The sequence below is a fragment of the Equus quagga genome, chromosome 1 (genome assembly GCF_021613505.1).
Source record: "Equus quagga isolate Etosha38 chromosome 1, UCLA_HA_Equagga_1.0, whole genome shotgun sequence".
In the NCBI taxonomy this organism is placed as follows: domain Eukaryota; kingdom Metazoa; phylum Chordata; class Mammalia; order Perissodactyla; family Equidae; genus Equus; species Equus quagga.
The window spans coordinates 112,420,968-112,436,362 of NC_060267.1; the positions used below are offsets into that span (position 1 = coordinate 112,420,968).

General features: G+C 36.4%; 1 protein-coding gene across 4 annotated transcripts in view; it reads right to left on the minus strand.

The window, feature by feature from the left end:
- The window catches only part of CNTN4 (contactin 4), an 870,265-nt gene that overhangs the window by 747,164 nt on the left and 107,706 nt on the right, over positions 1-15,395 (minus strand). The window contains exon 1 of one of the 4 annotated variants that reach the window (XM_046652833.1): positions 10,410-10,446. The exons of the other annotated variants lie outside the window; for them this stretch is intronic. The gene's annotated coding sequence lies outside the window, so the exon portion shown is untranslated. Of the gene's footprint in view, positions 1-10,409; positions 10,447-15,395 lie in introns of those variants that run through there. 4 annotated transcript variants of the gene reach the window in all.

Consider the following 15,395-nt stretch of genomic DNA (forward strand, 5'->3'; position numbering starts at 1 on the left):
TTGGTTTCTTTTACTTAGCATAGTGTTTTCAAAGTTCATCCATGATGTAGCATGTATCAGTACTTTGTTTCTTTTTATCGTTGAATAATGTTCCATTGTATGGACATACCACATTTGTTTACCTACTCATCAGTTGGCAGACAGTTGGACTGACTCTCTTTTTGACTCATAAATAATGCTGCTATGAACTTTCATGCACAGGTTTTAGTGTGGCAGTATGATTTCATTTTTCTTGGGTATATACCTACAAGTAGAATTGCTGGGTCAGATGGTAACTCTATGTTTAACATTTTGAGGGACTACCAAGCTTTTTCTAAACAGGCTGCATTAGTTTACAATCCTATCAGCAATGTATGAAGGTTCTAATTTTTCTGCTTCTTTGTCAATACTTGTTATTGGCAGATACAAATATTTGAAGGCCTAGTAAATTCAAGGGGATCAATGGTTTGGCTAAGAAACTTCCTAATTATATGTATTCAAGGAGAAGGTAGATGCCCTGTGGGTTATAAAAATGATATGCCCTATAGCAGTCATTATCATAGTAGGAAAACAAAAACATCCTCACCTACACACAACACATGGCAGGTGGTGGTGAGTTTTTACAGTAATTCCAAATGAGAAGATCTGGGGTAACCCAAGAAGGTGCGATTTGAGCTCTACTTTACTTGGAGGAGGATTTGAGTGGGAGTAAAGGAACATGACAAGAGAGGAAGATAGCTTTTATAGACTGAATGTTTGTATCCCTCTTCCCTCCCCCTGCAAATTCACATAGTGAAGCCCTAACCCCTAATGTCATGGTATTTGCAGGTGAGGCCTTTGGGAGGTAATCAGGTTTAGATGAAGTCATGTGGGTACGGCACCTATGATAAGATTAGTGTCCTTATAAGAAGAGAAAGGGGGACCAGAGCTCTCTATTTTCAACACGTGAGGACACAAGGAAAAGGTGGCTATCTGCAAGCCAAGAAGAGGACCCTCACCAGGAACCTAATTTGCTGGCACCTTAACCTTAGACTTCCTAGCCTCCATAACTGAGAGAAATAAATGTCTGTTGTTGAAGCCACCCAGTCTACGGCATTTTATTGTGGCAGCCTGAGCTAAAACAATAACATAACAGATGGAAGAAACATTATGAGTGACAGCACAGAAAAAGAAATAAGTACTTGTATTTGTCCAAAAACAAGTAGTGAAATATTGATCAATTCATTTAAACTTGTGTCCTCAACATGGTGAAAACAATATTCTATTGGTAGATGGAAAGGAAGTAGAAAGAGAATCTGAAACAAATGAGATGTAAGAAGAAAGTTATCATAGGGAAATAAGTAGGAGCATGGTATGAATTTGGCAAACCAAATTCCATTAACTTTAATGTCTATATTTCTGAAAAATGTCATCTTTTATTAAGGAATATTTGATAGCTTAAGATCCAGCTCAAAACAACCATAAAAAATAATGCTTAAATCAGTCTGAAATATGAATAATGATTATGAATTCTAAGTAAATAAACAAAGCTGTTATAAATTACTTTGCCATAATTAAAACAAAACAAAACCATCTTTTTATTATCTTTTATTGTTAATATGAGCCCTAATTAAAGACTATTCCGAGAGAATTGTGCTTTAAAATACAGGGAGAGAGAACTCCAAAGCTCTAGGAAAAGTAGTTTAATAGACACTTCAGTAGTAACTGGAGGACTCTAAATAATGAAGAGAAAAGGAATGCAATGGGATGGAAGATCCAAGAGAACCTGAATAGTAGATTCTGGCAAAGTCAAGCCAAATAACAATTTTCAGTAACAGATGATAAAAGCATACAAGAAGAAAGAAAATTTAAATAAAAGAACTAAGTTCAATTCACGGAGAGAATATCTGACTGGTTCATGCACATTTCAAGAAATTTTCTGTGTCACTGGGATATGAAAATTCAAAACTATCTTAGACATATATATGTATTTTTGGAGCTCTACAGAAGGTATTAAGCTGTAGCCAAGATAGATGATTGTCCCAAATTAGGAACTGGTTAAAATATAAATCACCAACTCTCTCCTTCAGAGTTACTGTTAACATCAAGCTAGACAAATAAAGATTAGCACTGTGCCAACTCACCCCATGTCTATGCGTCTAGGCATTTATGGAAGACAAAATCTGCCTCATAGAAATGCACTGCGAATTAGCTCTCTAGTATCTGCAAACCCTGTGTAAACCTAGGGGAAAGTTGGGCCCAAAGCTTTATCATTTCTTTAAACATTTAACACCTTCAGTGCTAGCATTCTCTTTAACAGATGCTTCTCAAATCTCACATGTCATAGCACAGCTTCCTACAATCCCTAAAAGAAAACAGGATGACACATTTTGGTCCTAACAGATAAGCAAAATTGGAATTGCTATAGGACAATCTGATAAGCAAGATGAGAAATGGAAGGACCTCATTCATGATAGTAGAATTTTGTGGAGGAGAATGGTAGACTGAGACCAGTCCTTCTTTGTTGTATGTAAACATTTCTCTGTGTTTATATCAAAGGAAAGGATTCTTCTGGTTTAATACTGCAAACGTGTTATCAGAATGATAGATAAGGCAAAGAGTTATAGATATGGAATTTTTACAGTTATATGCCACCAAATATATAAGCCAATTTACAAATTAGTTAATTTCTACATATCCAGGCTTGAATATGTGTTGAAAAACAGGTATTAGATTTATGTTTTAAAAGAAAGCTATAAAACAGCGTATGTTCCCAGTTTCTTTAAAAGATATAAACATATCATACTATTTGATTCTAACATGCACTTTCATAAAGTTTCAACTTATCTGATACCGGTTATATCATAAAATTGCTTGAACATTTTAATTCTTGTAGTCTTCTCGCCGCTTGATTCCTCCATAGAAAGCTGTGATTAAATTGATAGTCTCTTCCTAACTTTAGCCACATGCCAACCTCTTTCAAGTCTGTACACATTCTACACAAGCAGTTCCATCTCCCCGTAATCTCCTCCTCCTTGATTTCACATTTGCTTTTCCCATCATGCGAAACTCAACTGAAATGTTTTCTTCTAAAAAATACTGGCCTTCCCCGTCATACTAATTAGTTTTTACGCAGAACTACAGCCCTTATAACCCACTCTTTCTCCCCGTTTAATCATAACATTACTCTCACCATACCTCTTTATTACCTTCACACCATTTTTCTCAATTTGTTTCCGCATATTTGTTATTTTTCTGTTACCTGTCTACCCATATAGACTTTCAGCTCCATGAGTGGAAGATCTATATTTGATTTATTTACCATTCTCTTTCTGTACTCAATATCTAGTACACACTAAATATTTATTCAATTAACATGTTCATGTGTATCTTTACATCTGGATCAGTACAAAAAGTTAATAGTGGTTCCATGATAACCTATTTTTTCCTTTATGTGTTGCTATATTTTCCAAATTTTCTAAAATGAACATATATTGTGAAAGCAAGAAAAAAAATTCCCTTTTTTAAGGGTTTATTTCTCTTTATAATGCTTTGCTTAGGCCTTTGGTTATACTTCAGATATTTGAGACAAAGGTAGTAATTTGCTGCTTGGTCATCAGAATGTAGGTATTGGTCATATCTATGGAGATGGTCACATCAGCAAAGAAGATATTGAAATATCTGGAGGTTCTGAAAGTGATTATGACTCAAAGCTTACTCAAAGAGGAAAGAGAAGAGTTAAAAAATTGACAGAGTTTACAAAAGATTAGATCAAACAGCATGGAATCACTTCCAAAGGTGAGAGTAATCAATTTTTTTCTTAAACAGTATCAATGGCAGAGTCCATAGTGGAATAAGATTAACTTGTTTGGAATTTGACTAACCCTCAAGGACAAGAATGTGACAAGAGAAGGAGCCCAGTCAGAAAATATACTGCCTGCAAGTATGGTAACAAATAAAGGGTAACTTTCTCATAATATAGACAGGAAAGAAGTCCAAAAGAAGATAAGAGAGGGTTGGTGAAGTATTGGGATGAAGAATCATGTCACAAAAAAAGCCCAGTAGCATCAATCGAAGTCCCAAGAAGCAGACTAAATTTTAAGAGTTAAACTTCAATCCTTGGAAGAGAAACTTTATGAAGTTAGATGAAGTTTAATCCTATAGTTACTGTAGGATCCTAAAGGAATAGGCTCTGAGACAAAGGGAAAGATCCACATTTCAGCAGGTGGGTCTAAGTGCCTTTAATATAAAAGAAAAGTCTAGTTATTTGAACTAAAAGTAAAAGTAAAAGTAAAAGCCAGACTAGCAGCAAGCATAATCCATCCATGAGCTAAGGAATACAGCGCCCAACTTACGATGGTTTGACTTAATGATTTTTCAACTTTACTATGGTGTGAAAGCAATACACATTCAGTAGAAACCATGCTTCAAATTTTGAATTACCTTTTCCCGGGCTAGCGATATGTGGTCTGACCTCTCTCTTGATGCTGGGCAGCGGCAGCAAATCGCAGCTCCCAGTCACCCACACAATCAAGGATGGAAACAACCAATACACTTACAACCATTCTGTACCCATATAACCATTCTGTTGTTCACTTTCAATAAAGTACTCAACAAATCACAGGAGATATTCAACACTTTACTATAAAATAGGCTTTGTGTTAGATATTTTGCTCAACTGGAGGCTAATGTAAGTGCTCTGAGCACGTTTAAAGTAGGCTAGGCTAAGCTATGATGTTCAGTAGGCTAGGTATTTTAAATGTATTTTTGACTTATATTTCAACTTAGGACCGGTTTATTGGGATGTAACCCCATCGTAAGTCGAGAGGGATCTGCACTGGGTTGTAGCTCCATCAAACCTGCTGTGAAAGGGCAAGATCTGTTCAAGAACAGTAGGTGAGGCTGAGACTACAAGGCATTTCAAAAGTTCATAGCTATGGGGTGAGGAGGGATATGTGGACTGGAACCAGGCAAGGCATAATATCAACTATACGCAAAATAAGGGAACTCTTAAACACTGTTTGTGTGAATGTAAATTGGAACAATCACTTCAGAAAACAATTCAGCAATATCTAGTAACGTTGACACACATATCCTACAACCGAGTGATTCAACATCTGTGGGGATATGCCCTAGAGAAAATTTACATCAGGAGGATGTATGTACCAGGAAATTCATTGCCATAGTTTGCTAAAATTAAACTTTTGAAACTTAAATAACCAGTCATATGAGAACAGATAACTATCATGATTACATTGCATTTAAAATAAATGAACTAGTACCCATATTGATCATATAAAATATAGGGAAGAAAGAAAGCAGAAAGCCAAAGGATATGTTTTGTATCATGTTATTTATATAAATTTTAACAACACAAAATAATACTATATATCTTGGGTTAAATGAATCTGTATAAAAGTGTATTAAAGGAAAGGAAACCCAGTTACTTGAGGACATGTAATAGCTTCGAAGAGGTAGGAAGGAGGAAAACAGGGTGAGAGTGGCTTCATTTGTATCTGTAATTTCAGGGTTCGATTCTATCTTTAATTAAAATGGATCTAAAGTAAACACAGTAAAATATTAACGTTTTTTCCAAGGAAATTAGGAATACATGGATATGGATTAATATTATCTTCTGTATTATTAAATATTCAGAATATTTATAACATTTTTTAAGAATTAAAATGCTAAAATATATTTTTTTGCAGAACTACCTCTTTTCAACTGACCACCAATATTTTAAATTATTATTAAATAAGAATCTCAGATTGCATTTATCAGAATTGAAGAGTATACACACTGAGATTTATTTATTAGGTACCTTTTGGAATGCAGCGTAGCTCCTTATCCTACCTAAGGTTTTGATGGTTTTCACATGATCGTTGTGATTGATCTCACGTGAATGTTTTCATGGGCTCTATGTTTTTTTCCTGGCTTTGTGAAAAATTTTATGTTGTCAATTTTCACTTTAGGAAGACTTCTACTGTAATGTCAACTTATAATGTCAAAATCCAGTCATGCATAATTTCTCTCTCATTCCATCTGAGACACTGTCTGTTTTACTACCATTATTAATTTTTGAAAGGAGAAAACAAGATAGGGGAGGGGTTGGCATTATCCCTCTCAAGGAAAAAATGACAGACATTTATAAAAGCTCAATATTAAACAAATTTAAATCTGATCAATTGTCTGATAACGGTTGACTACCATGAAGACACCACTTAAGACTCACCGCTACAATCTACCCATCAGCTGTCCAAATTGAGAAACAAACACCAACTGATCTGAAGTGTTGCACTGTTTGGAGATGTAGAAATATGCAGACTTCAACTGAAATATTTGTACTTATATTCCCTTAAGCTACAGCGAACCAGATTTCCACACTCCGGAAGCTAATGTATTTAAACTGCGTTACCCACCTTATCTCTAGGAGCAAACCTTGAGCAAATATACATTTAAAAAATCAGTCCTACCTTTCAATCACAGATACCACCTACGTTAAGCCCAGGTTGAAAGAGTACAAAATTTATAACTATGAAATTAGAGTGAAACAAACATAATACTCCACCACATGACATGATGTAATGAATCCTAGCGTGAAATAAGCCTACTAGCATTTTCTACCCTCATTTCTGAACACGATAAGGGCTATGTCATGCCACTAAGCCCATTCCACAAGAAGAAAAAAAAAAAGTCCATTGATGTAGTTTGTTGCTAACTTCATCCCAACTTCTGTAATCTTAGCTGTGTACAATATAAGAAAATAACAGAAACACATCTTCAACTGATTCACTTTGATACTTTATGTTCCCAGGGAAATCATTTCCTATGAGAACGGCACTCTCTCATTTCACCAATGTACCACTTAACTGCACAAAAACAAAACCTGCTTTTTTGGGGGAAAGCAAACTTTTGGTGACTGTCCATTGGGAAAGCTTATGGGAGCCTGGAGAACGTTTGATCTGTTGGCAACAGAAACCCTTACACTGCACTCTGCATGAGCATCAGCTAAATTTGAGACCTTGGCAACTGGAGCTTATGTGTTAATGCTGATTGCTACTTCTCAGTAGAGAAACACTGCTGAAGGTACAGGTGTAGATCACATTCCAGCTTTTTTTCTCCTAGAAAATAACACACATCTGCTCACTGTAAATTAATTACTGAATGGTAATTAGAACTTAGCTCTGGGGCTTAAATAACAAATGGTGGAATTTTTAGGATCTGGCTCTGTAGGAACAAGCAAAGTCTGAAGTCCTCTGATATTTCACAAGGCTCTTGAGAGGCCGAGCAAAACAGAAAGAACACCAAACTATGAGCTAGGAGCCCCAAGTTCGCAGTCCCTGTTTCTCACCTGACCAGCTATATGAAGTTGTGCAATACATCTCATCCCTCTGGGCCTCAATTTCCTTATCCATAAAACGAGTTTGACTACAGACAACTAAAGCTTTCAACTCCAACATTCTAAGTGCCCCCTGACTTTCAGCTACTTTAAGACAGTAATTTCAGTCAGTAAGTCAGGTTTTCAACTTGCTAACCAACACCAAACAAAAACATATCACTTATGAAATTGATGCCAATATTGGCACACACGTAGAAGGTTTGAAATTTAAAAATTCATTATGTCATATCAACAACAAAATCTATATTAATATTATAAGAGCTTTGATGATCTCAAAGCATTCATAAAAATCCCCAACTATCTGTGAATCACACTTTGGAAAACTTTCTTCTCAATCAAAATTCCTCAACCCAAGTTACATGTAGGAATCCCATGGGGTGAATTTAAAAACTACCTATGCCTTGGCTCCCACCTCAGATCAATTAAATCAGAATCCCTGAGGATGGGGCTCTGTCATTGCCATTTTTAAAGTCCCCAGTCAATTCCACTGCTTTAAACTACATTAATATTAATGAAAAATTGGGGGGGGGCACTTCAAGGGCATTCAAGAAGAGCTTCAATATGAGAAAGAAACATTTTAAAGCATTAGAACACCTATAATGAGCTAAATCTATGATGTAAAAATGGCAACAGAAATTATTAATGTGAGGAAATTTTTAAAAATATATTATTAAGCATACTTTGTCAACGAGCTGAACTTAGTCTATCCATAAGTCTGCTCAAAGTGGGTACTCCACTGACTGAATGAGTACGTAAGTTAATTTCATGATTGACATATATGGAAGAATATTATAGATTGCAAATGAGAATCTAATTTGTGAGAAGGTTCCTCACACCATCAAGCAATTCTTGGGATCTGCAATTTAACTTAATTGGAGTGGGTGTCCTACAGCTCAACTCAATTCTGACACTTACCTACTCAGAAATACATCAGGTTCCACAGGTTAAAGGGTCAATCCTACAACACTGCCCCCACCCTCCACCCCCCTACCCCACTTCAGAGACCAATCTCAAACCCAGGCTGTTATCTGTGCTTCTGACAGACTGGCTATAAATTAGAAGTTCCCACCACCTTCTCCTTCTTTGGGTTAAATTAATTTTCTAGCGTGGCTCACAGAACTCAGAGAAACATTTTACTTACTAGATTATAATTCAGGAACAGCCCAATGGAAGGGATGCATAGGACAAGCCGTGGGGAAAGGGTGCCAAGCTTCCATGCCCTCCAGATACACCACTCTTCCAGCAACTCCAAGTGTTCACCAACCTGGAAACTCTCTGAACCCTGTTCTCTTGGTGTTTTTATGGAGGCTTCATTACAGAGCTATGATTGATTAAATCATTGGATGTTAGTGATTGATTCAACCTCCAGACTCTCCCTCCTCCCAGAGGTCAGTGGGTGAGACTGAAAGTTCCAACCCTCTAATCACATGGTTGGTTCTCCTGGCAACCAGCCCCCATTCTGAGATGGGTCCAAAAGTCATCTCATTAACATAACAAGAGACAATTTGTTCACTCTCAACACAGGAAATTCCAAGAGTTTTGGGTGCTGTGAGTCAGGAACCCTGGATGAAGACCAAATATATATGAGAAATATATTTTGGACATCTGAATGACAAAATATATTTTTGTCTTATAAATAACAGTATCTCAAATGTGTCTCAATGTTTTTTAACTAACAACCAAGAAAAAATAAAATTTAAGTTCAACATGAAGAACTGGCTAACCTATTCTTTTAAACTCATGAGTGGTAGTTGTTACAGACAAAACTGTGTTAGCAAACAGATTTCAGAATGCTTTAAATATGGGAATTTTTTTTATCAAATAGGTTTTGGAATGCCTTTAATGTAGGAATTAAAAACAAGTGTTGATTGTAATCCATGTAGGAAAACATACACATAGTTTTGCCTCCCCCATTATGGGACCCTCTCCCATCTTGCCCCACCTCAGCCTGTGTGGTTGCTGTCCAACTTCATGTAAGCCCACTAGATTTTGCCTCCTGAGGGCCAAATGCTACATGCCCAAAAATCTCTGCTACTCCCTGTTAATGTCATATTCAGATGAATCACACAGCTCATGTGGAATCTGGCTTCCTAAGCAGTTCCATAGAGCCTCATGATGCAACTCAGGACCACGGGAGAGTTTACCAATGAAAAACCAGAGGGAGCTGGCGGGTGAATTCTCTCTCACTTCCTCCTTCTGATGAGGTGTGTTTTTCTTAAGATGTGGTTTTCTTGTGGACACACATCGTAAACATCTCACATGGTCCAGCCACTGTACCTGCCAAGCAACCACTCTTGATTTTAAGCAGATCATAAAGAAGTGGCCACCCTGCTAACACAGCACCTTTCTATTGCCTGTTTTCCTTGTCCTCCTTATCTCCCTTTTTCCTCACCCTCACTGCTATAGGATTGCACCTCATATCTTATCTTAGCAAAGTTCTAATACAATGTCTTAGGCTTTGTTTTTTAGCAACCCAAGGTAAGACATGGAGTTTTTCATGGTAACAATGGGGTTAATTTTCAATTTTTTAATAGGATAAAAATCTACTTAAAAGATCTATTACAAATATTATATTGGCTATTATGTGGAAAATGGATTAGAGGGGACCAAAACTGGGGTTAGGAAGACCATTAAGAAAGCTAATTTGGTGATTTAGGCAAAAGATGGTGGTGGCTGGGACTACATAAGGGATAATGCCAGATGCCATCACTTCCTCAGCTCTCTTCCTGGGAAGTCCACTTCCCTACAAAAACGTGAATAAAGTTTTTAATGACATGGAACTATTGTATATATAATTTTATGCATTTTCCACATAATCATAGATCATGGACAACTTTTCATGTAGGTACGTATGGGCTTACTATATCCTTTTTATCAACTCTACATATTCTGTTATATGGTTACAGCATAATTTTTTCAATCATAACTTATTAAACCAAGACTCCAGTGAATATCATTGGATAGATAGATGGACACAGGTACACAGATATCTTTATGTACCTTGTAAATAGTCCTATAAGACAGACACTGAAAGTAGAGATTTTGGGCTTACGTGTGTATCAGTCAGGAAAGGTCAGGTTATGCTTCAACAACACTACAAAATAAAATAAAAATAAAACTCAGTGGCTTTACATAATTTCCTTTGTCAGTCATACTACACATCTAACATGGGCCCACAGAGGGGCCCTACTCATCAACTTCAAAAGGAACCCAAGCTGACAAAACAGCTCCAATGGCAGCACTGCCTGTTGTCATGATAGGAGGATGAGTGAGCACAGGAACTGCCAGCTGATTCTTAAAACTTTTCTCCACAAGGTGTACTTAATAATTGTGTTTCAGGATTTCAGCATTGATAGAGCTACAGCAAGGTCTAGTGGAGGCCCCTGCATAGAGCATAAAGTCAAAATCTCAGCCATGCATCTCCTTGGCTACTCTTTTCATTGGGAAGATACTATGTGTTTCCAGGGTAAACCACAATAAGGTGGCACACTATCAAGCCCAATGTTGAAGGAGAAGGCAGTGTTTAAAAATATGAACTTTGAGGGGATTACCCATGGCGTAGTGGTTCAGTTCAGCACACTCCACTTTGGCAGCCTGGGTTCACGGATGTGGATCCCGGGTGTGGACCTACACCATTTGTCAGCCATGTTGTGGCAGCGACCCACATATAAAGTGGAGGAAGACTGGCACAGATGTTAGCTTAGGGCTAATCTTCCTTAAGCAAGAAAAGAGAGGAAGACTGGCAAAAGATGATAGCTCAGGACTAATCTTCCTCAGCCAAAAGAAACAAACAAACAAAAATAAACATGGGCTTTTAAGTACATCTGGTATAAGCATTATCCACCTAGATGACATCAAATATTATGTGAACTTTAAGCCTTAGTTTCTTATCTATAAAAGGAGAAAACACCCCCTTGTGGGAGAGACTGGTTACTTGTTCACCAAACTTACTTTCTTTCCCCACTGCACACATGGTTGGACTGCATTTCCCAGGATCCCTTGCAAGTGTAGCCACGTGACTGAGTTCTTGTGAACAGAATGTGGATAAAATGAAAGATGCCACTTCCAGACCTGGCTCATGTAAAACCATCTTTGCTATCCTCACCTTCTCTCTCTTCTCTTGTGTCAGATGGAAGAGAGAATCCAGTAAGACTCAGAAGCTCTGTGAAATGGTGCACCACAACTGGGAGGACACAACTGCATTAAATTGTTAAGTGAAATAAAAACATCTATTGTGAAGGTTGTTGCTTATAGGATTAGCCTACACACACTATTTTACTCCTATACTAGGGTAGTTATAAAGATTAAATGCAAAAATGAAATGAAAATTTTTATCAGTGTCCATAAATATTGCATACTAAACAACTACTAACTATGATTATCATTATTATGATATTTACCATTCAGCACATCCAAATATATTTTAACTCTAGTCAAAATCTACTTGTGTAGGCACCATAACTGACCAACAAAAGCATTTAAAACAAAATAGACTCCAAAAGTCCTTTTTAACATCATTGTGTTAATATCAAATATAAATGTTGTCCAAGGAAAAACTAAATATGGCTTCTTACTTCTTTCAGTAAAAACTCAATCCTTAAAAATGTTATTTCAGGGTAAAAAAGTACTCACATTCATTATTTAGAGAACACTGGCACAAATGTATATTGATTTTTAGGTTTTATAATGAAATTTGCTTGATGTGGTTTTCTTCACAAATGAAATGAACATTGACCTGCCCGATTGCATATTGACAATAAAATCACCCTTAGATACAGAAGGCTTTGTCAATACTGTCAAAGAAACTTAGGCATGATGACCAGACTCTTTTATAAGCTGACAATATTAGTTCTGACCCTAATTTTGATCTTCCCCTATTGTTTAGTAAGAGAAAGAAGAGAGATATTACTTCTCTTCTTCCTCATTTTATCTCAAAATTGTCCTATTTCAATAACTTACATGGGAAGAAGGAGAATGGGAGAGGGCCCAGGGAAAGAAAAAATACATCATAAGAGCTTATATATAAAAACAAATACAGGTGAAATGTTCTCACCTGTAAGTAAAAATAACTGCCTATTAAGAAATAGAACTGGAGTAGCTGGAACACTCTTCTGAGTATTCAGCACCTCCCCACTTTAAATGCAAAGTAATGAAATGTATTGAATTGTTTTGCATTTCCTCAAAATGAGACTTTCATCTCTCAGAATTGCTGATTAAGTGTTTCTCTGGTTATTTGCATAGGATACACCATCTATCCACTCGTTACAGAAGTTTATTTAATAATCGTATCCTTCTGAAAAGGAAGAAACAGCCAGTTTTCTGAGAACTGTATACATGTCAGTTTTCTGAGACAAATATTATTCCTGTTTCATTCTAGATTTCTAATATTAGTATTTGGACTTCCAGGTAGAAGAACTAAGGGACTGTGTTTTAAACTTGCATAAGCATACTTGTCATTTGTTACTGAATGGCTGCTATGTGCCTGACACTGTGTCAGCCTCTTGAGAACAAGACAGATACAATCTCTGCCCTTTGGGAGCTTATAATCGAGTAAGAACTTGACCAGGTTGCCTTTGAGGCCCAAACTGGTTCCAAGAATACAGAAGTCCCTGGAGTCCTTGAAAGAAGTTTCAGTTGGAGAAAAACACATGGCTCCTAAAATGGTCAAGGAAATGTAAAATTAGGTTGGAGAATCCCACTTACACCAGTGATGATACTTTTCTTCTTTTTCATAGTATTCTTTCACAATCAGAAAAAATACAAAAATAGTGATATTTAGAAATTTTTAAAAAACTTTTTGTTATTAAATAATATCTTAGATATGACAGAAAAGCATCCACATATTAAAAAGTAAGGTGAGAAGGGTAAAAGCGATTTCAAACTCAACAGTTCATAGGAAGAGACAATACTAAAATCTTGCTAAAGATAATTCACTTTTAAATGATCTTTTCTCACCAAAAAGATAAAAAAGAATTCACAATTTGGGGGAAAATGCAGTGACTATTAAGCTAAACCTAAGTATATCTCAACCTGCATCTACCTACTTCATAAAAATAAAAACTTAAATGTTAATGAAATAATATCTCCAGTGAGTTTCAAAGTAAACAGATTTCACAAGGTTCTATATTGACAATTATGAGTCATTCGTATGCTATTAGGACCGAAAATCCTGTCCTAACTCAGCTTTCTCAATTATCCACTTAGTAAATTACTCTTTCAAACTCCCAGTGGTTCTTTAAGAGCTGATAGGTTGCTGTTCCTCTGACCAGGTTGACTTTTTCTGACATGGTGCCTTGCATCCTCTGAGAATCCTAAAAGAAAAATTAACACATGAGCATTTTCCTTTTGTGCCCCAAATCTGAAAGGAAGAAAAAGGTTTAAAAGTAAATGGTTTTCGGGGCTGGCCTGGTGGCGGAGCAGTTAAATTCACATGTTCTGCTTCGGCAGCCCAGCGTTCCTCAGTTTGGATTCCAGGTGCGGACATGGCACCACTTGGCAAACCATGCTGTGGCAGGCATCCTTCATATACAGGAGAGGAAGATGGGCATGGATGTTAGCTCCGGGCCAGGCTTCCTCAGCAAAAAGAGAAGGATTGGCAGCAGATGTTAGCTCAGGGGTAATCTTCCTCCAAAAACAAGTAATTGATTCTTCTTAGTGTAACATTATTTATTTAAAGACTGTGTTCATTAATTTTAAAGGATGTGTATAGTTTTAAAAACCATCCAGAACTCTTACTTTGCTTAACCAATAAAACAGCAAGTAGAAACACACAAAAATGCAAAACTTCAAGAAGAATCTGTGAACAAATTCTACAATTGCAAAAGAAACAGTTTAATTACCTATTTTTAGGATCAAAAGAGAGGCTTATATCATTTTTCTGTATAGTTGCACATTATTTCATTAAATGAGCATAATAACATCAAAAGAATTAATTCATTGTTAAGATTTGAAGGCAATGGAATCACAAGTACAGAGATTGAAATAGTAATCAAAAACCTCCCAAAAAACAAAAGGCCAGGACCAGATGGCTCTCTGGAGAATTCTACCAAACATTCAAAGAAGAGTTAGTACCTGTCCTCAAAATATTCCAAAAAATTGAAGAAGATGGAACACTTCCTAACACATTCTGTGAGGCCAACATGACCCTGATACCAAAACCAGACAAGGACAACACGAAGAAGGAAAACTACAGACCAATATCACTGATAAACCTGGATGCAAAAACCCTCAACAAAATATTGGCAAACCAAATACAGTAATACATTAAAAGAACTGTACACCACAATCAAGTGGAATTCATTCCAGGGATGCAGGGATGGTTCAACATCTGCAAATCAATCAATGTGATACACCACATTAACAAACTGAGGAAGAAAAATCACATGATCATCTCAATAGATCCAGAGAAAGCATTTAACAAGATCCAACATCCATTTATGATAAAAACTCTCAATAAAATGGGTATTGAAGGAAAGTACCTCAACATAATAAAGGCCATATGCGACAAACCTACAACCAACAACATACTTAATGGTGAATAACAGAAAGCCATCCCTCTGAGAACAGGAACAAGACAAGGGTGCCCACTCTCACCACTGCTATTCAACACAGTACTGGAGGTATTGGCCAGAGCAATTAGGCAGGAAAAAGAAGTAAAAGGAATCCAAATTGGAAAGGAAGAAGTGAAACTTTCACTATTTTTAGATGATATGATTCTATCTATAGAAAACCCTAAAGAATCCACCAGAAAACTACTAGAAATAATCAACAACTACAGCAAAGTTGCAGGGTACAAAATCAATTTTAAAAAATCAGTTGCATTCCTATACACTAACAATGAACTAGCAGAAAAATAAATCAAGAATACAATGCCATTTACAATTGCAACAAAAATAATAAAATACCTAGGAATAAACTGAACCAAATAGGTGAAAGACCTGTAGACTGAAAACTGTAAGTCTATTGAAAGAAACTGAGGAAGACATAAAGAAATGGAAAGATATTCCATGTTCATGGGTTGGAAGAATAAACATAGTCA